General features: G+C 39.6%; 1 long non-coding RNA gene across 1 annotated transcript; it reads right to left on the reverse strand.

Moving 5' to 3' along the window:
• Nucleotides 1–886: 886 nt before the first annotated feature.
• Nucleotides 887–27,994, reverse strand: LOC105492499 (uncharacterized). The gene is made up of 4 exons (XR_011609514.1): nt 27,906–27,994; nt 12,912–13,078; nt 2,942–3,028; nt 887–997 (listed from the first exon to the last, which is right to left on the reverse strand). It is a non-coding gene; the product is annotated as an uncharacterized lncRNA (long non-coding RNA).

Below are 27,994 nucleotides of genomic sequence, written 5' to 3' on the forward strand. Positions count from 1 at the left end.
GAAAAAGTTGCATTCTGAAGCTAGACAGATCTGCATTCAAATGCCAGTTTTCCACTTACATGCATGTGAAATGGAGACAGTAAAACCTACTCTGAAGGAGGCAAGCTTGAATGAGACAGTGTGCTGAAAGCACTCTGTGACAGAGCTTGTAATAGTGGGTGCAACAAAAATGCTAGTTTCTATTATTTTATTTTCGGTCCTTAATACAAATGTCCTCAGACATCTGGAAACCAACTCATCCAGCCACATTCTAGAATTATGAGTGCCAAAATAGTACAGAAAACATATGCCATTTTCTCTACCAAAACATGAACTGATTTTCTCCGTTATTTCAGCCTCACAGAGAAGGTGGCAGCTTCCACAAATGGCAGGACCCGTTCTTTAATACAGGCTCTGGAGAGAGAGCGTTTCCCATTCTGTCCAGCTCAGTTTCTCCCTGCAGAGCTGCTGGAGCTGGGATGACCCCCGGGAGTGACAGTCTGTCAGCTAGCAACGCAGGGCCTAATCGCCACGCCTGCACAGCCCTGCTGCAAACACTCCTGTGGAGCACTTGCAACTGTCAGGAAGGTTTCTCCTGACGGGAGAACACAATTTCCCGTTTTCAGAGTTAAGGAATAAACACATAAGGCAGCTGGAGATGGGGAGCCAACTGCACTCAGAGTGGACTTCACAGCCCATCAACAAACGGGACCCTCTCTGTCTTTAACCAGCGGGCTTTGTCTTTTTTATTTCTCCTTTTGCCCAAAGGCTTGACACTTTACAAAGTTAAGTCTATTGCATTGGCCATGTCATTTCTAGACAAATAAAATAGTTTTAGCTCTGAGGTAATTAGAGAATTATAGTATCACAACCTGGGCCTCAAGGAAGAACTCACCAGGTTCTTCTCCATTCAGCTCAGCATTGCACCCAAGTCTTCTCTCTCCTCCTCCGGTCCCTTCTTTCCTCAGCCACTCCATAATTGCCCAGTCTTCTTGTACCCTCCCTCCTGGTACACTTCCTGAAATTCAGTTTGGCATCAGCATCATTGGCAGACAGAAATAAAGATGAAAATGTTAGTCTCTAACCTTGGGAGATCCAGGTCCAAAGGGAGAGTCCAGGCTGTGGAGAGACCATACAGTACTCTTTCTCTGTGCACACAGATGTTAAAAGATAACTAATCATATTGCCTCCAGTTCTGTTGTTTTCTGACTACAGCTGAGAGCAAAGGTATAAAGCTCCCCACCTTGTAAAGAGAGAAGCCACACTACCTGTGAAGAACTTGCTGAAGGGCGGTCCCCCAAAATGTCCATCAAGTCCTGCCTCACAATTCATCCCTAGGGAAGGTACAGCATTGATGAGGGAAAACTGGACAGAAGGATTTCTTAGTGAAATCAGAGTGATTCCCACACATTCTATACACAACTATGCCTAAAGCATAGTTTTTTATCCACATCCCAATGGGCAGAGACACTGGCATCAGTAGAATTTACTCCCTACATAAACTGAAGCGCCTTCTAGACATGGAAACATACCTGAGCCAAGCCAGAACCTCAAGGGTGGATGTTGGCATTGCAAATAAGGCTATCTTATTTTGGCATTTCAAAAGGGGCAAGATCTGCTCCCATCCCAAGAGCCCCAATGTAAAGCCTGCTATGGACCAGCCACCCATATACCAAAGCTTCCAAGTAGCCATCTCATTTGGAAGTGAACAAAGCATCTCAGAGAAACAGACCTGCATGACAGCAGAGGAAATGCATACCAACCATTCATACAACATGCCTTGTGCTTAATTCACAAATCCAAAAGACAACGAAGGATAAGGAGATGTGTAAGGAAATCAGCAGTTCAGAAGAAAATGTCTGTTTTGTGTTGCTCTGAAGGAACACCTGAGGCTGATTAATTTATAAAGGAAAAGAGTTCACAATTTTGATGGCTGGAAAGTTCAAGATTGGGCATCTGCATCTGATGAGGGCCTCAGGCTGCTTCCACTCATGGTGGAAAGCAAAGGGAAGCCAGCTGTGGAAAGACCACATGGCAAGAGAGGAAGGCAAAAAGAGAGCAGGGGAGTTTCCAGGCTATTTTTAATAACTAACTCTCCTGGGATCTAATAGAGTGAGTACTCACTCAGCCCTGAGGAAGGCCATCAATCCATTCAAGAGGGATCTGCTTCCATGACACAAATACCTTCCATTAGGTCCCACCTCCCACACTGGAGTTCAAATTTCAACATGAGGTTTGGAGGAAGCAATCATCCAAGCTATAACAGAGAAGAGCCAGACAATACTTGACTTCAGAGGAAAGGGAGATTTTAAGATCAATAATGAAAATACGCTCAGAGAAATTTAGGACAATATATATAAAAAACAAGAATAAGTTACCACCAAAACAAGAATAATAAGTTGATTTTAAAAATAAGTATTAGGGCCAGGTGTGGTGGCTCATGCATATAATCCCAGCACCTTGGAAGGCCAAGGTGGAGGATCACTTGAAGCCAGGTTAGAGATCTGCCTGGGCAACATAGCAAGACTCTATCCCTATTTTTAAAAAGGTATGCATTAGAAATTAAAAATATAATAGTCTAAATTAAAACAAATCCAATGTGTTAAAAAGAACTTATTAGGGAAATCTTCTAAAATGTTCAGCAAAATAACAAAGAATTAGAAATACGAGATTTTTTTTAAAAGGAAGTAAGAAATATAGAGGATAAACCAGCAGATCAATAACTAGCTAATAGAAGTTCCAGGTAAAAAGGAAAAGCAAACATGAAGAGGAGAAAATAGTCAATGAAAAATGGAAGAAATTTTTCCAGAGCTTGGCAGATTGACAGGGCTTAACCACAACCTAGCAGGATATTTAAAACTTTTTTAAAGGCCTTAATTGAATGCTCGTGAATTTAAGAACACCAATGATAAAAATAATATCCTAGAAGCTGTCAGAGAAAAACAAAAAGCAGGTCACCTACCAAAGAAAATTTCAGATCCAATTGGCAGCAGTCTTCTCAGCAACAACACTGGATGCTGGAAGGCAATGGTGCAATGCCTTCGATGTTCTGAAGGAAAATGATACAGAAACTTGAATTTTATACTTAGAAAAGCTACAGAGAGTGAAAATAAATATTCTCATTATATACAAACAAGGCCATAATATATATATGCAAGGTCATAAAGTTTACCTAACACACTATGAAAAAAATTATTAAAGGATGTAGTACTTCTGTAAATAAAAATGGAATCTAGAAATAAGAAGTCGACCAGGCATGGTGGCTCACACCTATAATCCTAGTACTTTGGGAAGCTGAGGCAGGAGGATCACCTGAGGTCAGGAGTTCGAGACCAGTCAGGCCAACATGGCAAAACCTTGTTTCTACTAAAAAAAAAAAAAAAAAAAAAAATTTAGCCAGGCATGGTGGCACATGCTCATAATCCCAGCTATTTGGGAGACTGAGGCAGGAGAATCCCTTGAACCAAGGAGGCAGAGGTTGCAGGGAGACGAGATTGTGCCACTGCCCTCCAGTCTTGGTGACAGAGGGAGACTCTGTCTCAAAAAAAAAAAAGAAAGAAAGAAAGAAAGAAAGAAAGAAAGAAAGAAAGAAAGAAAGAAAGAAAGAAAGAAAGAAAGAAAGAAAGAAAGAAAGAAAATAAGAAGTCATGGACTCTTAAGAAACAAGGAGACTACTACAGAATGCAATAAAGAAAAATACCAACTTGACATAAATTAGAACCAGCAGCTGCAGTGTTCCGAAGAAAGTTTCTTCAAAGCAAATACATCTTACTCAACAACTACTATGATCTAAGGAAAAGTTGAAAGATCTAAGTACTTTGCTAAAAATGGTACAACTTCTTTTCTCAAAAAGAAAACTAAGAAATGGAATTATAAGTCCCCTTAACAAGAAAGTCGTGAATCAAAAGCAAAGCACACTAAAATATGCAGTAATTTAAGTAATTTATGGCATATTAAAAAAACAAAATCCCATTGGCATTGGCACTTGGCACATTCTCTTACAAGCAGCACAAGTTTAATAACATAAAATTATATGTATTTTCTCCATAGGCTTAATCACACTATTTAGTTCTGTTGTAAATAATATTTATATATTGTAATGATATAACTTGTATTTATTAATTTCTAGTATTTTGAATAAGCCTATGGACAACACACTTATATAATTACATTACTTAATATCAGTGTCAAAACTTGGATAATATAAAAATAATTATAAAGCTGATGCCCAATTTACGAATCAGAGAAGTGAGAGAAAAAAATGTCAAGTAATATAGAGGTTTAAATTTATTTCTAAATAATGATGAATTAAGAGATGATCTCTAAAACAGATGGAACCAAAAGTAGAGGTTTCGGCATATTATTTAAAGTTATAAAAATCATCCATAAATCCCAAAATAATAATTTAGCCAGTAAGTTCAAGGGAGACATAGATAGAAAGGTAAAATTAGTATGCGTGGGTGAGTTAAATGGAAATTTCCCAAACAAGGGTGTCTATAAGAGCTATTATTTAGAATTAGGTGGTAACCAAAGGAAAACTAAAAAACTTGTAAGAAATGAGAGTGGGGATAAGAGGACTTTTTTTGTTGTTTTTTGTTTTTGTTTTTTGAGATGGAGTCTTGCTCTATTGCCCATGCTGGAGTGCAGTGGTGTGATCTCGGTTCACTGCAACCTCCTCCTTTCACGTTCAAGCGATTCTCCTACCTCAGCCTCCCAAGTAGCTGGGACTTCAGGCACCTACCACCACGCCCAGCTTATTTTTGTATTTTTAGTAGAGATGGGGTTTCACCATATTGGCCAGGCTGATCCCGAACCCCTGACCACAGGTGATCTGCCCGCCTCGGCCTCCCAAAGTGCTGAGATTACAGGCATGAGCCACTGTGCCTGACCCAAGAGGACTGTTATTTTTTAAACCATTGTACCCTGTAGTATTTCAATTACTCTTTTTCCTAGATGTATTATTTTTATAATTTATAAAATAGGGAGTGACAACAAAACAGGTATACTTCCTAAGAAACAAATTTGGAGACATTATGGATTAGTGCAAGAGTCAGGTTGCCTAGCATAGCTTTTACCCACATATTTAACATTCAATACATATTTAACTGAAATTGTATTAATTTGGTAACAAAATAAAATTAAAATTCTGCTGAGCCAAGACTAGGATCTCAAATAGGTACAATGGCATAGCAAGAAACACCACCATAATTTGCAAAGTTATATAAAGGCTTTGTTCTCATTCTATAAGTAGGTTATAAAACATTGGCAGATAAGAAATTATGAACTCCAGTGTTAGATTCAGATGACATAACTTAAGTACACAGTGTGCATCAGACTAAACATTATTCTTTGTTGCTGTCAGTAGCAAGCACCTTAGTCCCACTAACCTTTAATTGTTCTCTTTCACTGATCAGCTAACATCCAGATTTATAATAGACATTTCATGTCTTCTACCATCTGACAGTACTCAACCCCTCTAAACTCATCCCCTATTACTCACATTTCCAGCTAAAGGTAAAACTAAACCAAAACAGCTGCCTCCAGAAACTTGGGCAATAAAAAGACATAAATGGGACTTTTTTTTTTTTTTGTATTCTCTAGTGCCCAAATTGTGGTTTTTAAATACCACGTCCCATTAAGAGGAACCAGAGCTGCTTGGAGAAATGGTCAATTTCAGGTTTAGGGTCAATTATGTAATATGGAGGCAAGCACATCTTATCATACACATTTCTTTTCTCTTCTATGTAAAATCTTGCTTCCTGATAATATTGGCATAATTTATTTGCTTTACCTCATATGAAAATTAAATAGTTTTCAAAATTACAATACCAGTGTTGCTTCTAATATAAAAATACTAAAGAGTCAATTCTACTTGTTCTTAGAATATGCAAGGTCAGTTAGAGAATTGTGTTCAATGGTCACTTGAAGTTAATTCTTCTCTTTAATTTTATAAACAATTTGATTAATTCGTTCCAATTTATTTTTGGCTTTAAAGTTTGCCTTTCTTTCAGTACAATAAGACATTTACAAAGTTCAAATGTCAAAACTATATGTAGGAGTGACATCAGCAAAGTGGAATAGGAGATTCCAGACCTTTCTCCACACCCTCCCCTCAACAGAGACATCAACCAGCAACAATCTACGGACAAAAACATGTTAGTGAAAATGCCAAAATGTGGAAATAAGTCTGAGTCACCTGTGTGTTCCATGGAACTAAATACTTATGAAAGAGTATTAAGAAACAGTCTTGCTTGGACTGTATTGCCTTTCCTGGTCCCACAAATCAGCACAGTACCACATGGAGAGGATTCTCCAATCCCTCAGTCTCTACAGTTGGAAAAGAGAATCAGGAAGGTGAACATCCAGTTTTCCCAACATTCCAAGATGCTTCCCAGAAAGCCCACTTCACCTCTTAAGGAATGTAAGTGAAACTACATGACTAGACCAAGTGGGATCTGGTGAAAACAAAGCAAGGAGGTGAAATCTGCAGAGATCAGCACTCAGGTTTTGGTGAAAGCTCAGTGTACCTGTCAGTAATGGCACTCAATTAGAGATACCAGCTAAGAGCAAAGCTAACCCTCAAAGCCAAGCTGGTTGCTCCCAGAAGAAGTGGGAAGTGCTGCCTGGCTTGAACCCCTAAACAGGTAACCTCCAGGCCCAGCAATAGACCCTAACCCTGGGCCCCACCCAGGGAGTGAGATGACCACCATAGCAAATTTCAACAAGAAGGAGGCACTAGTTCTGCCACATGCTGAGAGTTTAATCAGCACTTCTCTCAGCCTCAAAGTCCACTCCCAGACCCTGCCCAGAAAGGGAGGCAATTCTCATCTGTGCGCTTCTGCTGAGCATAGCAGTTGGTCCATTCAGCCTGATTCATTTAAGCGCGCAGTCCCTTCTGAAACTCTGTCCAATTGCTGGATTCAAATAGCAATAGCTTCTGACCAGGGAATACACCCTGTGGCCCAGCCAGATTAGAGGAGATTATAGTGCCCACACAGCAGCTGAGCCTGATAGTAAAACTCAGCCAGAGGTCTTTTTGGATAGCAGAGCCTAAACAGCTGCTCCACCCAAATTCAGAGCAAAGGCCACAGCCCTGCCATCTGAACAACCTGAAAGTAAGCTCTGCCTGCCCAGGGTCATTGCCAGCTGGCCCATCTAGAATCACAGGCTAGATTAACTGGTGAAGGCCTATCTCTGCCAAAGAATTCCTGCAGAAGTTGGAAAACATGGTTGTCTCCACAAATATGTAAGCACCAACACAAGGACACAGGGATTGCAAAGACTCAAGAAATCATGACACTTCCCAAAGAAACTAACAAATCTTCAATAACAAACCCTAAAGAAAGAGAGATCTGCGAAAGTCCAGGAAAAAAATTCAGAATAATTATCTTAAAAGTTCAGTAGACTTCAAAAATATATGAATTTTAAAAGCAAATAAAAGTTGGAAAACAATACACAAACAATGCAAGAAGTTTGATAAAGAAATGGGAAGAATTTTTTTAAAAACCAAACAAATCTGAGAGATAAAGAATACAATGACTAAACTGAAAAATGCAATAGAAGGCACAAAGAGTTGGCCTAATCAAGCTGAAGAAAGAATCAGTGAACTCAAAGACAAAACATTTGAAATTACCCAATCAGAGAAGCAAAAGGAAAAAAAAATTTAAAAATGAAGAGAGCCCATGGGAATTATGGAACACCATCAAGAGATATAACCTAGGCATAATGGCCATTCCAGAAAAAGAAGATAAAAAGAGGCAGAAAGCATATTTAGAGAAATAATGGATGAAAACTTTTTTAATCTGAGTAAAAAATCAAGGTCTATGTACAAGAAGTTCAGAGATTGCCAATTAAATTCAATGCAAAGAAGGACATTATATAATAATTACAAAGGTCAACTAATCAAGAGGATATAACAATTATAAATATATATTTACCCCATATTGGAGCACATAAATATATAAAGCAAACATTAAAAGATCTAAAGGGAAAGATAAATTATAATGTAGGGGCATTTAATACACCACTTTCAATACCAGACATATTCTCCAGAAGGAAAACTAATAAGGAAACATTGGACTTGAACAACACTTTAGACCAAATGGGCCTAACAGACATATACACAGCATTCCATCTAACAACAGAATGCCCATTCTTCTGAAGTGTACATGAAACATTTTCTAAGATACATCATATGTTAGGTCACAAGACAAATCTGAGCAAATTTAAGAAGATATGGAAATCATATCATGTATGTTTTTTCTGACCACATAGTATAAAACTAGAAGTGAATAACAAGAAGAATTTCAGAAAATTAACAAATACATGGAAGTTAAGCAACATGTTCCTGAATAATCAATAGGTCAGTGAAGAAATTAAAGAGAAATTTAAAAATATCTTAAGACAAATGCAAATGAAAACAGCATATTAAAATTTATGGGATACAGCAAATGCAGTTATAAGAGGAACATTTATAGCAATAAATGTCTACATCAAAAAAGAAAAAAAGTGCAAATAAACAACTTAACATTATACCTCATGAAAAAAAAAATACAAAAAGGGGAACAAACTAAGCCCAATATTAACAGAAAGAAAGCATAAAGATCAGACTAGAAATAAGTGAAATACAGACTAGTGAAACAATACAAAAGATCAAAGATATTAGGAGTCAGTTTTTTGAAAAGGTAAGCAAAATCAAAACTTTAGCTAGACTAAGAAAAAAGAGAAAAAGCTCAAATAAATAAAATCAGAAATGAAAGTGAAGACATTACACTTCACACCACAAAAATACAAAGAATCATAAGACTATTACGAACAATTGTATGCCCCAACATTGGATAACCTAGAAGAGATGGATAAATTCCTAGTCACATATGACCTACCAAGGCTAAATCATACAAATATGGAAAATCTAAACAGACTAACAATGAGTGATGAGTTTGAAAAAGTCTCCCATGAAAAAAGAAAAGCCCAGGACAACATGACTTTTTGGCTGAATTTTACTAAACATTTAAAAAACTAATACTAGTTGTCTACAAACTTTTCCAAAACTTAAAAAGGAAGAATACTTCCAAACTCTTTCTACAAGGCCAACATTACCCTGATACAAAACCAGACAAGGACATCACAAGGAAAAACAAAATATAATCCAATATTCTTGAATATAGATGCAAAAATCCTCAACAAAATATTAGCAAAATAATTCAACAACACATTAAAAGGATCACTTACCATGATCAAGTGGGATTTATTCCTGGGATGCAAGAATGGTTCTACATTCACACAGCCAAAAATGTGATATACCACATTAATAGAATCAAGGAAAAAATCATATGATCATCTCATTAGATTTAGAAAAATCATTTGGCAAAATTCAGTATCTTTTCATGATTTAAAAAAACTCAACAAATTAGATATAGAAGGAATGTATTTCAACACAATAAAGGCCATATATAAAAACCCTCAGCTAACATTATACTGAGTGATGAAATATTGAAACCTTTTCCTCTAAGATCCAGCACAAGACAAAGATGTCCGTTCTCATCATTTCTATTCAACATAGTATTAGAAGTTCTTGCCAGAGCAATACGGAAGGAGAAAGAAATAAAAGACATCCAGATAGGAAAGAAAGAAGTGAAACTGTCACTATTTGTGGATGACATGATCTTGTATATAACAGACCTTAAAGAATACACCAAAACAACCTATTAGAACAGATAAATATATTCAGTAAAGTTGTAGTATACAAAATCAACATGGAAAAATCAATAGCATCTCTTCACTAACAACAAACTTTCCAAAATAGAAATCTAGAGGGCGATCCCATTTACAATAGCTACAAAAAAATGAAATAATAATGAATAAGTTTAACCCAGGAGGCAAAAGACCTGCACACCCTAAATTATGAAACATTCATGAAAGAAATTGAAGAAGATACAAATAGATGGAAAAATAGCTGATGTTCATGAATTGGAAGAATTAATATTGCTAGAGTCCATACTACCCAAAATGATCCTCAGATTCAGTGCAATCCCTATGAAAATCCTAATGTTATTTTTTTAGATATAGGAAAAATAATCCTAAAATTCATATGGAACTACAAAAATCCCCAAATAATCAAGGCAATCCTGAGCAAAAAGAATGAAGCTGAGGGCATCATACTACATGATTTCAAGCTATACTACAAAGCACTAGTAGTTAAAGCAGTACAGTGCTGGCATAAAAACAGACACATCAACTAGTGCCATGTACTAGGAAGCACAGAAATGAACCCATGCATCTATGGGTTCAATTGATTTTCCACAAAGGTACCAAAAATATACAATGGGAAAACAGTCTCTTCAATAAATGGAGTTGGGAAAACTAAATATTCATATGCCAAAAAATGAAATCGACCTTTGTTTCATACCATATACAAAACTAAACTCAAAATAAAGACTTAAACACAAAACCCGAAGCTGTATTTCTACTATAAGAAAACATGTATGAGAAAACCATATAACACTGGTCTGAACAATTACTTTTTTTTAGGTTTGACCCCTAAAGCACAGGAAACAAAAGCAAAACTAGAAAAATGATATTACATCAAAATAAAAAGCTTCTGCGCAACAAAGAAAACAATTAATAAAGAGACTAACTACAGATTGGGAGAAAATATCTGCAAGCCTTACATCTGATAAGTGATTAATATCCAAAGTACTTAACTCAAACAACTCTATAGAAGGAAAACAAATAATCTGATTAAAAGCAAGACTTGAGCAGACATTTCTCAAAAGAAGACATACAAATGGCTAACAGACACATTAAAAAATGCTCAGCATCACTAATCATTAGAGAAATGCAAATAAAAACCACAATGAGATGCCACCTCATACCTGTTAGAATGGCTATTATCAAAAAAAAAAAAAAAAGATAAGAATTTTTGAGGATGCAAAGGAAAGGGAAGACTTTTGTTGGTGGGAAAGTAAATTAGTGTAGCCATTATGGGAAACTGCATGGAAGTTCCTCAAAAACCTAAAAATAGAACTGCCATATGATCGAGCAATCCAAATTCTGGGTATTTGGGTTGAAAATATTTGAAGAAGTATTTAAAATTGGTATGCTAAAGAGACATCTAGGCCAAGTATTGTGGCTCACATCTATAATCCCCGCACTTTGGGAGGCTGAGCTGGGTGGATCACCTGAGGTCAAAAGTTTGAGACCAGCCTGGCCAACATGGTGAAATTCCATCTCTACTAAAAATACAAATATTAGCCGGGCATGGTGCCAGGTGCCTGTAATCCCAGCTACTCAGGAGGCTGAGGCAGGAGAATCACTCGCACCCAGAGGTGGAGGTTGCAGTGAGCTGAGATCACACCATTGCATTCCAGCCTGGGTGACAACAGTAAAACTCTATCTCAAAAAAAAAAAAAAAACAGAGAGAGAGAGAGACATCTGCACACCCAAGTTCATGCAGCACTGTTCATGAGAGCCAATTTATGGAATCAACTTATGTGTCCAACAATGAATGAATGGATAAAGAAAATGTGGTATGTATGCACAGTGGAATACTATTCACTCTTTAAAAAGGAAGAAATTGTGACATTTGCAATAACATGAATGGAACTGGAGAACATTATGCAAAGTAAAATAAGCCAAAAGCAGAAAGATAAATGTCACATGTTCTCATTTGTATATGGAATCTAATACAACTGAACTTATAGAAGCAGAGAAAAGAATGGTAGCTACAGAGGCTGAGAGATAGGGTAGTGGGGAGATGATAATCAGAGGGCACAAAGCTTCAGTTAGATAGGAGTAATAACTTTGAAATGTTTTTGAGATCTATTGCACAGCATTGTGAATATAGCTAATAATTGAGTACTGTATATTTCAATATCACTAAGGGAATACATCTCGAATGTTCTCATCACAAAAAGTCAAATACTTGAAGTAATGACTAATTACCTTAATTTAAAAATTTCATGTCATATGAAAAAAACCGTAACATCACTTTGTATACCATAGACATACACAACTATAATTTGTCAATATAAAATATTTTAAAAGATACAATAATGCTTATCTCTCTCCTCACCACTCCTCTTCTCTATCTTGCCCCAAAGATCATCGTTTTTTCTTAGGAGGGGCTACATCCCAGTTTATCTTTTCAATGTTTCTTATTCAATAGCTGATATACTACTATTCTGCACATTGCTTTACCCACTTAAGAATATACCATGGAAATCAATTCATATTAATTCATAGAGATCTTGAGATATTATCTTTCAGAGTCTTTCATTTAACATTACTTTTATTAAAAAGAATGCTAGTATAAAGGTACATAACAAAATTGGCCTTTTTTAGTTATATCTTGAGGGTACATGAGGTTTTGCCTTGGAGCCCTTTTTTACAAGCCACAGATGAGAACCTTCCCTCTGGCCCAGCTACTCTATTCATTATAGGCCAAGTATATTCCATCTCCTCTACCCATATTCACACTCTTCCACATACTTGAAACATGGTTCCATTCTTCTTCATTTGAGGCAAGGCATTTGAAGTAGTCATTTCACATGCTACCTCCTCATAAAGATTCCTTGCTCCAAGAGAACTGTGTCTTTGCATCCCCAGTGCCTAACATGACAACCAGCACATATAAAATGTTTGATAAATGTTGAGAATGACTAGAGGGTAACATAGAAAGACGATGGGTTTAGGGTCACATAAGTTTTCAGTTCAAATTCTAGCTTACCCATATTCTAACTGCATTAGTTACCCATTATTGTGTAACAAATTACCCCAAAACATAGCAGATTAAAATGGCACACATTTATTATCTCAGTTTCGTATACGTCTCAGGAAACTGCCATGACTTAGCTGGATGCGTCTGTCCCAGGGTCTCTTACAGGCTTCCATCAAAATGTTGACTGGGGCTGTGATCTCAGTTGAAGGCTCACCTGGGGAACCCACTTGCAAGTTTATTTCTGTGGTTGTTGGATGGATTCAGTTCATTGCAGGGTGTTGGACAGAGGCCTTCATCTCTCATGAGCTGTTAGCTGGTGGTCTCCTTTGGTTCCTTGACACATAGGCTACTCTATAGGGCATCTCACAACATGGCAGCTGGCTTCACCAGAGTGAGAAAATCAGAAGGCAAGAGGAAGTACCAGAAAGAGAGAGAATGAGGAGAGAAATCAATCTTTTATAACCTAATTGTGAAAATGATATCCCATTGCTTATACCATGTTATATTCCTTGGAAGCAAGCCACTAGTCCAGCCCATACGGGAGCAGATGGTCTGAACACCCGGAGAGGAGATCATTGAGAGGCATGTCAGAAGCTCCCTACCATGGTAACTTTATAACTTTAGGCAAATTGCTCTAACTCTTTTTCATTGTCTGCAATATGGAAATAATAATGGTAACATTGCAGTATTATTGCAAAAAATAAAAATAATAATAATGTATGTAAATCACTTGGCATTACAGATGCCAAATATTGTACAATAGTTTCAACTTACAGTGGGTTATCAAATGTAACCATGTCATAGGTTGAGAAGCATGCTGAATGTGATTCATTTTTGCACCATCATAAAGTTAAAAAATTGTAAGTTGAACTCTCATAGGTTGGAGACGAGTTAGAGTTCAATATGGGGTAATCATTACAACAATATTGACAATGCTGTCTAACCAGGAACAACTCTTTTTCCCCCTTGCCGCAGTCTTTACTCTTTCTGCTTATGCTCTTTTGAACCTAAATCTCTTTACTTCTTTCCCTCTCCAATATTTTATTAGCAACATGCCTCAAGTGACCAATTTATTAGGTCAGTTACTAAGATAAAATGGATAAGATGTGTTTATGCAGCTTGGATTCACCTGTTCAGTGGTATAATATAATTTAATTCTTCTCATGACTTCCCATTTGAGTTCATTATCTTTGGAGAAAGACAAACCAAATTCATCAACATCCTCAGAAACACTGATTTACAAAGTAGAACAGTCCTCATTTTTCTTGTAAACATAGAGGGAAAGTTAATCTATTATCAACCTGCTAAAGAGCTCATGGTTTTGCAAAAATATACTGTATATTTCAAGATTTTGAAATATTCCAAGAGACTTTTGCAAGTGTATTTTTTCCTTTCTTTTTATTTCTATAGCAATAAATTTTCCTGCCAAGTTTTAATATTTTACCTTTGTTAAAGTAAGGAGAAACACAAGAAACACTTTTTTTTTTATTTTTTATTTTTTAGACGGAGCCTTGCTCTGTCGCCCAGGCTAGAGTGCAGTGGCGTAATCTCAGCTCACTGCAAACTCTACCTCCTGAGTTTGCGCCATTCTCCTGCCTCAGCCTCCCTAGTAGCTGGGACTACAGGTACCCACCACCACACCCGTCTAATTTTTTTTTTTTTTGTATTTTTAGTAGAGACGGGGTTTCACCATGTTAGTCAGGATGGTCTCGATCTCCTGACCTCATGATCTGCCTGCCTCGACTTCCCAAAGTGCTGGGATTACAGGTGTGAGTTACCACACCCGGCCCAAGAAACACACTTTTAATGGAAGAAATTCTTCCAACCAAAGTTATAGGAAACTATTCTCTCCTGCCTAAATTCTTTACAATGTGTTCTGAAACATTTCGGTTATGAAAAATGTACAATACTATCACCATTCCAACTATTTTTCCTGCTCTCCCATGAATCAGAGTGATGACTCAAGGAGTTAGATGGACAGGTATTGTCCTCATTCTACCATGGATGTGTGTGGCCTTGGCTCACTCACAAGACCTTTCTAAGCCCCGGTTTCTCATCCAGATAATGGGTCTCATCATTCTGTCCTCATGACCTATCACCTGATCCCCCTAGCAGGACAAGCGGAGCCTGGGAAATGCTCCAGACTCACGTGGCAGGGGCCCCTAGAAACCTAGGAGGAAAAAGAAGGTACCCTGTCTCATTTAACTACGGTCAGGGAGACTGATTTTGAAAAAAATCAACTTAAAAGACAAAGTATCAAGTTAGAGACTAGCAGACAATCAGATTTAAATTTCTAATCCTTGGGGATATTGGGAAAGAGCAGAAGCCCAGATGTGAAACCCACATGAAATATAATGAGGAACAAAACAAAGAAAAAAGTAAAGATAAGTTAGTTTTAGGACATTAGAGTGGCTGGGAGCTGAAGGGCTGGGCAACTTCAGTGATTCTCTCTGGTTTCTTTATCTCCATGGGAGCCTGCTGGAAATACTTACAGAGAAATCCTTGGAACAGACACCTACCACCTGTGGCTATTGGAAAGATATATATCATTTAGATACCACTGGGCGGAAAAAAAAAATGCCTTGGAAGGAAACATCTTGACTAACAGCAAGGTGCAAAATTATTTCATTTTGTTGCATTTTTGGAAACAATTGACTTCAAGCTTCTAAAACTTTGTGCTTTAAAGTCTCCATCACAGCTGTTGGAAAAATTCTTCATGTTCTCTACTATGACACTGGGATTTTTGCAGCCATGAATGGACACAAAAAGATGTCAATCATACCAGTAATGAAAAGTTCATTTCTCACTCCCTATTGTGAAGGCAATGCCTTTGTGATGGCCATTGTGTGAGACAGTGTTCAAGCTCATTTACCTTCACGTACAGAATATCTCTTTTATATTAAAAGTTTAGACTATAGTCACCCCAGATCACACCTAATGCTTTAGAATTGTATTACCATTATCATCTATTAAATCTGTGACAACATTATAATATCTATGTCAGAAATAATGAAGAGACGAATGTGGAGTAAGAGATCTCAGTGTCACTTCCTTCTGCATTCAACATCGAATACTGATGGCATAAAAACCAGTCTCTGTCAGCCAGCAAGAAGGGGGCTTTTGACAATGGAGAATCCATCGAGAGATGTGAAGGGAATTTTCCCAGTCATGTAGACAGCTGCTGAAGTAATAAATGAATAAAAGCTAAAGTCCTTCCTTTTTCTCTCCTTCTAGAAAAATCTGTATTTATTTCCTTCACTTCACAGAACATACTCTCCTCAGGGGGGATAGTATATGCTGAGAAGGGCTTATTTGAAGTGGTTCTTCCACAGCTGGATGAATGGATGGATGCAATAAAGACACTTAAGGAGAAGAAAGTCAGCACTAAGCATACTGGTCCCAGATTGTGAGACAGCATCCCCTCAAATTCAAGGGGCTAGAATGTGTCTCCCCTACTGCTCTGCTTCCCTTTCCCATCTGGGGGGATTAAACAGGGAAACAGAGTGACAGAAGCAACCCATTCATCAACAGATGTGTCATGAACAGCAGATCATCTTTCCTTACTTCATTAAACACTCCATATTTTACATATTTGATGACATTTCATCTTTGTTACAAAATAGGAAGGGCAAGTATTGTCATTCGCATTGTAGAGATGAAAAAAGAATTCTCAGAATAACTTGTGTATATTAATAAAGCTAATAAAGAGTAGCCCAGAGACAGGAACTCATGCTTTGAAGTTTGAGCTTCAGCCCATAGTCAGTCAGGGCCAGTGATGGATTTAAAGTAGGAGTATAGGATTGGAGTGGCATTTCAGTCACTCAGTCTGGCTTTGGAGTGCAGAGCAGGTCTCAGTGAGAAAAGGTGGGAGGCACAATGGCTAGTTCGGAGGCTGCCGTAGTAATCCAGGCAAAGACAGTGGCTAACACAAGAGAAGCAACTGAGAATAGATTGAGGAAGTTCTTAGTGACGAGTTGGAAGTTGCAAATGAGAGGGTGAGGAAGAGGGAGATCTCAAGGATGTCTTGGATCTGTTGTTTAAACATCTAGATGTATGACAGTGTCATTTTCTGAGGTAAGAAACATGGGAGGAAGAGTACTGTGTGTAGTTTGAGGAAGCAGGTGGAAATCGGTCAGAAGTTGGGAGCTCAGAGGAGGCATCATGCTTAAGTTGAGATTTGAAGACATCAGAATATTTTAGGAGCAGAAGTCCTGGGTGCCCAAGATAGGAGAACTTCCAGAGAGTGACAGAGGTGGAAATCAGATTTCAGGAAGTGAGAAGAAAATGTGATGAGGTTACCCAATGTAGACCACATTTTTAAAAAACTGTGACTATGGCCAGGCGTGGTGGCTCACACCTGTAATCTCAGCACTTTGGGAGGCCAAGGCAGGCAGATCACGAGGTCAGGAGATCGAGACCATTCTGGCTAACACAGTGAAACCCTGTCTCAACTAAAAGTACAAAAACTTACCTGGGCATGGTGGTGCACGCTGGTAGTCCCAGCTACTCGGGAGGCTGAGACAGGAGAATAGCTTGAACCCGGGAGGCAGAGGTTGCAGTGAGCCAAGATCGCGCCACTACACTCCAGCCTGGGTGACAGAGCGAGACTCCATCTCAAAAAAAAAAAAACAAAAACAAAAACTATGACTATGAAGAACTAGTAAAGGGCTGCAGCTGGAGGGAGAATGGAATATAAGGAGGATTGCTTTATTTTTTTAAATGAAAGAGTGTGTTTCAGTGCTAATGGTAAAGAACAGAATGATAAGGGAAGATGAAAGACAGAGGAAATTCACTTAGTGAGCAAAGAGCTATTGAAAAGCTGCTGTGCACTGGAGATCCAACAGTAACCAGACATGACAAGGTTCTCACTTCATGAAAATTGCATTCTAATACAGAGACCAAAAATAAAAAATGATAGCTTCTATTAAGTATAAATGCAGTATTAAGCTATGGTACTTAAAACACAATAGCACTGGCACAAGAACTGACAAATGGAGGCATAGAACAAAATAGTCTAGAATTTATAAATGTAGGAAATTTTCAATGTGATAAAGTAACATTTTAAACCAGTAGAAAAGGAATAAATACATTTAATAAATGGTGCTAAGACAAGTAGATAATTTTAGGGGAAAAAAATGAAAAATGGTCATTGGGGGCAGGGGAAAATTATCCTTAAAAAGGAAGACAGACACTTCTTGCATTTTGATTGCAGAAGAGGAGAGCGAGTAGGAGAAGAGTATGGATGCAAGAACATTTGTGCAGTGTGAAAGCAGGAAAATGGAAATATTTCACCCACTGGCTTCCCTTTTTTCCTTATGAAATAAAAGGCATATGCTATGCCAAAAGTAAAGGGGCATTTGGAAAGTTAGAAATCTGGAGGAGATGGGGGAAAAATAAAAGAGAATATAATAAATGAAGTTCAAGGCCCAGCCAGGAACTGGTTATTTGGGGTAATTGAACTAGAGTATGAAAGTGGGACCTAGCTGAAGAGTTTGCGGGACAGATGGTAGGTAGAGTTCAAGAGGTCAAAATTACTCCACAGCTCTGCAGACTACACACCAAATAGGACCATAGCACTCATATTTAAAGGCCAAGCAAGAAGAAGTATATTCCCTGGCCAGGCGCAGTGGATCACGCCTGTAATCCCAGCACTTTGGGAGGCCGAGGCGGGCGGATCACAAGGTCAGGAGATCGAGACCACGGTGAAACCCCGTCTCTACTAAAAATACAAAAAATTAGCCGGGCGCGGTTGTGGGCGCCTGTAGTCCCAGCTACTCGGGAGGCTGAGGCAGGAGAATGGCGTGAACCCGGGAGGCGGAGCTTGCAGTGAGCCGAGATCGCGCCACTGCACTCCAGCCTGGGCGACAGAGCGAGACTCCGTCTCAAAAAAAAAAAAAAAAAAAAGAAGAAGTATATTCCCTAGAGCTCTGGGCAGCAGGAAATTTATCTAGGGAGGAACAGATATGCCACAGTAGAACATGATCAGAGCAACTGGGTGGATACACAATAGGAAGCTGGGCTGGAGCTAGGAGGAAGAGAGGGACACCATTCCTGGACACCATTCTCAAACACACCATTCTCAAACACACCTGGATGGCCTATTTCTGGCCAAAGGCCACATCCAATATGGAGTCCCACTCTGGCACCACTGTATCAGTACAATATAATTGAGAACCAGGACAGGTTCCCTCACCAAATCTTGCCATCAATGTCTTCCTTGTTATTTATCAGTTTGATTCTATAGTCCAGAATCTGGACTCTACTGAACATAATCTCTCCACTTCCCTCACTTTCAATGGTAGACCCCACAAACAAAAGTGGGTATTATTGGTGGGTGTCAGAGAATCAAGGAAGGGAAGCAGGAGCTGAACGAGGGAAGCTATAGAATTGAGTCAGGGATGAGATTGGACCTAGAGCTGGTGGTCACTACAACCTAAGGATTTGGGATCAAGAGCCAATTTTCTCAATGTAAATAAGAAATTTATAGGAAAAAAAAAAAAAGGACCTGAAGAATTCGGCAAACAAAATTCCAGGTTGTCTAGTAAGAAGAAGTAGAAAAATTAATAAAGCCGATTTGTTGTAAACATGACAAAGAATCTAGAAAAGAGCCGGGAGAACCTGTGGCGGAATGAAGATAGACACTGGGTCATTGATTGTCAGAGCCAGCAGTTGCAAACTTATTGTCTTCTCTGCCCAGAGCAGGAATGGTGGGCACCAGCCACAGTTGGGCCAAGCAAAGAGTAGCTTCTGGCATTGACTTTGACTAAGGAAAACTATGACAATTGCAGACATACCAGCAAGACGATTAATTACAAAGCATGTGGAGAACAGCTAGATGCATCCTTCACAAACATGATAGGATTGCTAGAAAACTGAGACTTGCTAAAGATGAAGGGAAATCACCTTTGTGATCTAGAGTGGGAAAGATTTCTAGGCAACAGCAATCTTTCAAAAACATCAGTATAGCCATCTAGAAGCTAATCATCATAATGTATTAATCCTAACAAACAAATATGTTGTGTGGGAAGTAGGGGACAGGGTGACTGCATTTGAGAGTATCAATAATCTGGTCACTTCTCACCTTTTCAACTTGCAGGTAAGCATTATTCCCTATTCCCATGCTTTCTTAATATGCATCTTTGTCCAAACTGATCCGCATCTTCTAGAGTTTCATCCCGTAAGTAATGAGGACAATCATGTCTCATAAAGTCCTTGCCTCTCCACTCTTGTGCTTTACAATGCTTGTCTGAGTTCCAACACCTGAAGCCTCTCACTTCGTCTCACCAAGTCTGGTGTTCCTCTGGTAGCCTGTGCTTGTTTTCACATTTGTGTTGGGCTTCTCCACTCCTCTGAGATCTGCCATGCACACACCATGCTTGTTTTTCCCCCAGCTACCAGATCACTCCATGCTCAGCAGACCGTGGCATGCTATACCTCTATACGTCCCCACTTAGCCAGGACAAGAACTCAGAAAACATTCAGCTCCCTTCCCAATGCCTTTACTTCCTTTCTGTGCTCTATCTGAATTGCTCCCAATCAAATGAGTCACTTTCTCATAGACTTGATTCCATAAGGGCCATTTGATGTAACAGCAGAACATGGGGCCTCGCCTCCCCTAACTCACCCTCCTTATAGACACACTGGCCAGCTGGCCAGCCTGCTTTCCCTCTGACAGAGAGAGGGAAAAAGAGAAACCAGGCAGAAACGAAAAAGAGAAGTGCCTCACATTTAGAAGTTAATCTGGTGTTCACAACTAAACTGTGTGATTGTCCTAGACATAAACAATTTACAGAATGCTGCCCTCAGACAAGGGCACTCAGAGACCAAGATAAAATGAGACAAAGTAAGACACACCTCATAATTGTGTCTAAGAACTAATAAGATACCCAATTTTAAAATTATCCCCATTTTCTGACAGCATCAAACCATTTCCTTAGACTCTCCTTCAAATCACTTAACTAAAGTCCAAGCCCTATAACAAGATTTTGAATACCCTGTTACTGAGAAGCCCCGCAGTTTCCCAGTGTAGGGGTTCTCTCCAGCACCATAAATAATGCCTCCAACTTGCTTAACTACAGGTTTGTTCCTGGGGGCCTTTGGCTGAAGGTTATTGTCAATAACCAGCATGAAATGGTCCTTCCTATACGCCTGACACTGTGCTAGGCCATGTGGATACAGGAGCAAATAATGACGTGACCTCATTAAATCCTGACAGCAACTCTGTGAGACGGATTTTATAATATTCACTATACAGAGGAGGAAACCAGGCCCAACACTGTACAAGCAAGAAGTAGTAGAGTCAAGATTAATTGGCCTATCTCTAGGCCCCCAAAGGTCCTATCTAAGATGGAGCAGCATCACTGAATTATTTTCTATCACTTGGAAACGATGCTATAACAGAAGCAGATCTCACCTGCTGAATCCAGGAGCAGCAAAGAGTAAAACCAAACCAGGCTGGCCAGTAAAACAAAAACCACAAGAACAATAGACTGGGTATGGTCTGATAGCAGAGCCAGGGAAAGTCACTGAAGGCCAAGACACACAGTTCTTAAGCCAAATGGTCTAGAAGACAATAAGGACTTGAGAGTGAAACTCTACTACTTTCAGGCAACTTTCAGGTTTTATATCTCAGTTAATAAAAACAAAAAACAAAAGAAGTAAATGGATTGACTCAAGATCAGCCAAACTGAAAAAGCAAGGATAGAATCATGGCTATGGAGTATTTAGAGCAGTGAGCAGAGCTGAGGAATCAATGCTCTTAGGGTAAGGAGAGCAGATGACATGATGAGAAATAGAGTAAATAAAAATAAATAGCAAGGAAAAAAACACTATCATGATCATCAAGTTATTGAACCAGTGCTCACTCCAGACCATGGGCACAATTTCAGCCTGATGGAATGTTGTTGGGAGTCACCTCACACTGGCAGAGGATCATCTGTGAGTACCTCACTGCTGGTTCTGCCTCTGGGGTCGAGGATACTGCAGTCTGAATTCATTTTCTCTCGGAAAAACAAATTTGTCCGCTCCTAGGAGCAGAGACAGAGCTTGAGAGACGGCCTAGAAAGCTTATTGCATGTCACGTTGCTCTTAAAAATCACATTTTTATGAGCATAAATGAATCAGAAACATATGGGTGAAATTTCTTGGCCTGATGTGAGCAGCCTCATACCCCAAGCGGTGCCCTCGGAGAGGATGCTTGGAATGTAAGTGTTGGTGCCAGAATCCCTGGTGGGAAGGTCAGAGGAGCAGACCTCTCCCGCCCGCGTACCCAACCCCTGCAGCACAGCCTGTGCACAGACCTCACCAGACAGGCAAGATTTTCCTGTGCCAGACTACTTTCCACTTCATCTCTGTGCTCGTTCTTTTTCAATAACAAAGGCTGAGTGTATGTGTGTGGATGCATGCGTGTGCACACACATGCACATATGCACATGCACAGGCAAATTTTTACTCTTCCAATGAATATTGTGAACTAAGAGGCCAGGGTAAAATAGCACCAACGGCTATAAAATAGCAATGGATTTCTGCTTTAAATGATACAATCTTTCTATAAGGAAACTGACTTCTTAAATATCAAGATAAATACGAGCACTAGATACCTGGACAACTGCAGAAAAATTCAACCATGGAGTTGGTTGTGGCATCACATTCATGGATATAAACAGCATTGATTGAACTCCTGTTTAAAACCCTGAGAAAAGGTACCAATTCTTCCAAATTTTTGAATCTAGCCTTGTGTTTGGCACCTACATTTTTAGGCCAGAGTAAGGAAAAATAACGAGGACTATGTTGTATTTCTCACATATGGGTTAGGAAATCAAAAGTCAGGATATTTGGGATAAAAATGCACACAGATGCCTCTTGTCAACACAATGTCTGAAAACTCATAGGGATGCAATGTGGGTGAGTGGAGTGTGGGCTTCAATGTCAGCTACACAAGGAATGAGTCCTAGTCTGGCCGTTTGCTAGCTATTTGACATTGGGCAAGTTGCTCAACTTCTCTGAGCAGTTTTCTTATGGATAAAATAATGAACATGAAAGCCAATATACATAATGTACCCTGCACACAAGAGTCCAATCAATGACAGCTATCATAGAATGAAAAGCTTCTCACACACATTTTAAAACTAGACCTTCAGAATAGATTTTAGGCCTCATTATTAACTTATTTATTGAGTTCCTATGTAGGTGTAGTCCATCCTAGACACTAGCTCATTGTCCCTCAACCCATTCTCTGTCCCTCAACCCACATACCCTACTTAGCAACCTAACTAGGCAATTCAAAGTAGTGAAGTCCAACAGTCCTGGACACATTCAGAATTCTCCCTTTGTTTCACTCTTTGCATTAGTCCACATTAGGCCAACTCCTCATAGCAGCTTGCTTGCTATCTGCATTTTGCTCTTAACAGCCTGTGAACATACCAGTGCAAGCATGCCCTCCCCACTGGGTTCAAGGGCCATATCTCTGCCATCATTTCCCAAGGAGTAACAAGTTGAAATATTTTCCCAGTTTCTTGACACTTCATGTTTGGGCAACAGATTGCACCACACTCAGGTTAACCTTGCCCAAGTTCCCCTGGTCTGATATTTGTTTCCTTACCAAATAAAATCTACCTTATTTGTTCTGCCATGGCTTCGTCTCCACTTCCCTCAGTCTCCTCCTAAGATTCTTTCAACCCTAGCCAGATAACTTTACTCATCTTTCTCCACCACACCCAGTTCATACCTACCTCAGCGCCTTTCCTTGGGCTGTATCCTCCACCTCTACCCTCTTGTGAATGTTTTCCTAAGTTCCAGTCCACCTTCAAAGCCTCAAACCCCTCCCAGTCTCATCTTGTCTCCTTCTAATACAAGGAGGATTCCCAGCCTCCTCCAACACACAATGGTCCTCCCTTCCTCTGACACCTCTAGCCCATCCACTATCGATGCTGGTGTGTAATAGGATATCCAGTGCCTGGTGTAGCCAGGGACCTTTCCTATGTATTGTCTAGCTCCCCACTCTGAGTGTAAGCTCCTTGAAGACAGGAACCGTGTCTTCTTATACTGGCTCCACAACGGGCAACCAATCTTTGATTATTGTGAAGATAGACTCAAGCACGCCTGTAATCCCAGCACTTTGGGAGGCCAAAGCAGGTGGATCACCTGAGGTCAGGAGTTTGAGACCAGCCTGGCCAACAGGTTGCAACCCTGTCTCTACTAAAAATACAAAAATTAGCCAGGCATGGTGGCAGGCACCTGTAATCTCAGCTACTCGGGAGACTGAGGTAGGGAGAATCGCTTAAACCCAGGAGGCAGAAGTTGTAGTGAGCCGAGATCACTCCACTGCACTCCAGCCTGGGTGACAGAGAGAGACTCTGTCTCAAAAAAAAAAAAAAAAAAAAAAAAGACTGAAGCAGTAGGAGGTTGACATGAAATAGAACTTTTTTGATTTAAACAAAAACCATTTACTTACTGCTGTAATGTTTAGTCTGTTCCTTCATTCTTTGTCTTTTATTCTCTATAAACTACTTGGTCCTTGAAATCCCTGCTGGGGAAGGAAAACCTGTAACTCCTGCAGCTCTGATTGAAGCAGAACACTTGAACGGACACAACGTGCCCATCAGAAAATGCTGCTTCTCTTCATCAACTTCCCCTGCCATGCCATGATCCCAGGTCAGGCTGTAAAACCATGGAGGCTGAGGAGGTCACTGGAGGGCTGAGGGATTAGGATGGGTCAGGGAAGCCTCCTGGAGGAGATTGTGGAGTCTTGAAATGGAGACTGGGGAGTGCTCCTGCACACAGCCTGAAGGAAAACCTGCTGTGACGTACCTGTGTGTAAACCACGTCATGGTTACGAGGCTGGCCCATCATCTGCTTGGAATGGACAAAAAGCAACTTAAACTGAAAAACAAATACAAAATGATTCTATTTGGAAAATCATTTCTAAAATGTGACCTAAAATGCCTTTTAACCTCTCTATGGCTCAGTTTACCTGCGGAGATTATAATTATACCTACCTCATAGGATAGTTGTAAAGTTTACCTAAAATAAACAAAATGTGCTGTATCCATACAGTGAAATATTATTCAGTCATAAAGAGAAATGAGGTGCTGATACATGCTATAATGTGGATAAGCCTTGAAAACATTATGCTAAGTGGAAGAAGTCAGACACCAAAGGACACATATTGTATTATTCTCTATACATGAAATGTCCCGAATAAACACATCCTAGAGACAGAAACCATATTAGGGGTTATCAGGGACTGGGGAGAGAGAATAATGGAAAGCGACTGGTAGGTATGTGGTTTTGTGGGGGGCGATGAAAAATGTTCTGGAATGAACTAGTGGTGATGGTTGCACAACATTGTGAATATATGAAAAATACATTGAATTATTGTACACTTATAAAGGGTAAATGTTATGGTATGTGAATTAACCTTAATTTTTTTAAGTGTAAGCAAATAATATAGACAATTGGCTTGGCACAAAGCCTGGCAGATATAAACGCTCAGCAAATACTGTTAAGATTACTGGAAAGGGCAAGATAACAGAAAACATTTAGATGTGGTCTTAAACCCTGGCGATTCCACTCTCTAGCTGTGCTGAGTGACTTTGAGCGAGTTATTTGAACTCTTAGATGCGGCTTCTGCAAAGGTTAATTGGGAGTGATAATCCATTCTTGTTGTAAGTATTAGGTAATATGTAAAGCTCCTTTGCACAGTGCATGGCATGGGGTAGATGCTCAGTAAACCATATTCCTCTTCCTCTTTATTTCTTATTAAATCTCATTCCTGTAGAAATCCTTAGAACACAGTTCTAGCTGGCCAGAAGTTGGGGTTCCATACCTGGAACTAATGAGAACCCACCAAGGATACTTATTGGAATCATGCAAAGTGTTTTCCCAAAGAGCCCCAGGGCAGAATAACCAGAAGAGCAAGTGAGGACTGCGGTTGGGAGGGAAAGCCAGAGGTCACAGCAGGGAACACAAATCCACACTCTAGGCCTTGGCTAGGCTGCGGAATAAGTCAAGGGGTCAGGACCAAACAAAGCAAACAAGATCTGGGAGCTGAGACAAACCATTCAGAATAAAAGCCAGGAAAAAGGCAATGGTATTAGGGTCCAAGGCAAAACCAGGCCTGTTTATTTAAAAGACATTAAACTAGATTGAACCTAAGACCTGATATCTGTTATTCTCAACTAGTCAGTAAATCATTCTCCCTGTCTTAAAGCCTACGAAAAGAAGAAGGAGTCAGAAGAGAGAGGGGGAAGGGCAGAGTGGGTCCTAGGGAACTGGGCATGATTAATCATCACCACCTCTCCCTGGACAGTGCAGCTCAGTGTGCAGCAGTTGGGGGTGGGAAACCCTTTCTTGAAAATTCTTCGTCTTCTTATCCCACAGTCCAACAATCCTGCCAAAACGTAGCCACAGGATAAATTTAAGGACAAAACGCAGTGATTTGTTAGATGCAAAATCTCTAAGATGGGAGGCTTTTGCTCAAGAGTTGAAATTGTTGCATTGATAAATGTTGATGCTGTCTGCTACTGCTGGTTTTCTCAGGAGTTTGGGGAAAGAGGGAGATTTTGATCCCATGAAGAAATTTCTCCTAGTTGTCTCTTAAGCTGTTCTGTAATCAACATTAACACTGCCAAAATACTTAAACCCTTTTTCCTTGTTGTCACCCATCTGTGTATGAATTCATTGCAAAGGCCAGATACAGGACAATAAAGTGTCTGCAGATAAAACAACGGAAGATTATTTTTATTATAATCCATAAAGAAGGTACTTAGTCAGCAAAATAAATGACACCAAACACCTTCACTGCAAATGGTGGAGCTGATTCAGTTTTTTCTTCCTTCATTATTCAACAGAGATCCATTTCCTTAAAGACCATCATATTCTGAGGCAGAGGCATGCACATGTGTTTTTGCTTAGGGCCTGTGTCTGCAGTGATGTCCAGACTGTTTCTTGGGGACCTGGCCAGCACAACTTAGTAGATATTCTGTGTTTCAATAATTTCTGCTTTCAGAAGAGCATACTGTACCTCCAGGCAGAGTCTGAGGTTTGGAGTCCGCCGGGAATGCGACTATAACAAGGAGTCCTGAAAGCGTTTGGCTGCTAGGACCATGCAAGTTCTTTCTGGCAGCACTGCACTTACTGATTTGCACATTCACCCACTCCCTGACACACACACCCACTTACTTCTACAAATTAAATGCACATATGTGCAAATTGATGTGCATCTCACACACCCACATACACACATACATACCCTTATGCACACAGTTGAAAATATACCACATGCCCACATATACGTTGCTCATGTATATGGGAACAAGCATAAAAACTCACGGATGTACACATGCATGTACGCACACACACATTCCTTATGCACATGAACACGTTGGTCCTCATACCCATGGCAGGAATTCTGTGACGACTTTGTGGTGTCCAAATGATAGTACTATTTATAGTCTTCCAGACAATTGTGCCCTGCTATAAAAGTGACTTTTTTAGGAGACACAAAGAAAACAATAACAGCAATTGTCTCACCAATTGTAAGGCACAGTCTATAAATCACTGTGCCTTACTCCCCAACAAAAGAAAGAAGCAAAGCATTGTTCAGGACAGAACTGAAATGTGACCAGGTATTAAGATTGGAAAGACCTTCGAGCGGAAAAAATCAAGGCACCAATATTAATACAAGCCAGTAAATAAATAAAGTCTGATTTGGCCACCAGCAATTTCTTAAACTTCTGGTTTAAGGTGGATGAGGATCTGAGAGTGACGTTCTGGTTTGTCAACCCACACACATCTTTGTGGCTCTCAAATAGAGACAGCCATCCTGAGTTCCTTCCAGCTTGGGGATACTATTTTTGCTAATGGCATTTTTAAGGGTCCAAACAGGCCATTTGCTTACATAAGAAATGCAATGGAAAGAGGCAACATCTTTTTTGTTGTCATTTTCCAGTTTGGCAAAAACCACATCTTGGAAGTAAAGCAGAAATTTTGGAGGCAGTTTACCTAAGACCTCAAACCAAATTTACGGACAGCTGGATAAATTCTTTAATGGGTTATATTTGTTCCTAAATAATTGGCATCAGGAAGTATAATTTTCTTAAATTCATCCCTAACAAGGATTGACTCTTCCATCTTCTCTCTATCCTATGCGGGACCTCCCGCTTCTCCCTGCCCATCTCAAACCCTAATAAACAAATCCCTCTCTTACGCCATCAGCCTCAGAGAAAGGTGAAGGAGTTTTTCTTGAGTTCACAGCTGCTCTCTCAGGGCCACAGTAGTGTGCTGGGAGATCTGGAA

This window comes from Macaca nemestrina, chromosome 11, assembly GCF_043159975.1.
Source record: "Macaca nemestrina isolate mMacNem1 chromosome 11, mMacNem.hap1, whole genome shotgun sequence".
NCBI lineage: Eukaryota > Metazoa > Chordata > Mammalia > Primates > Cercopithecidae > Macaca > Macaca nemestrina.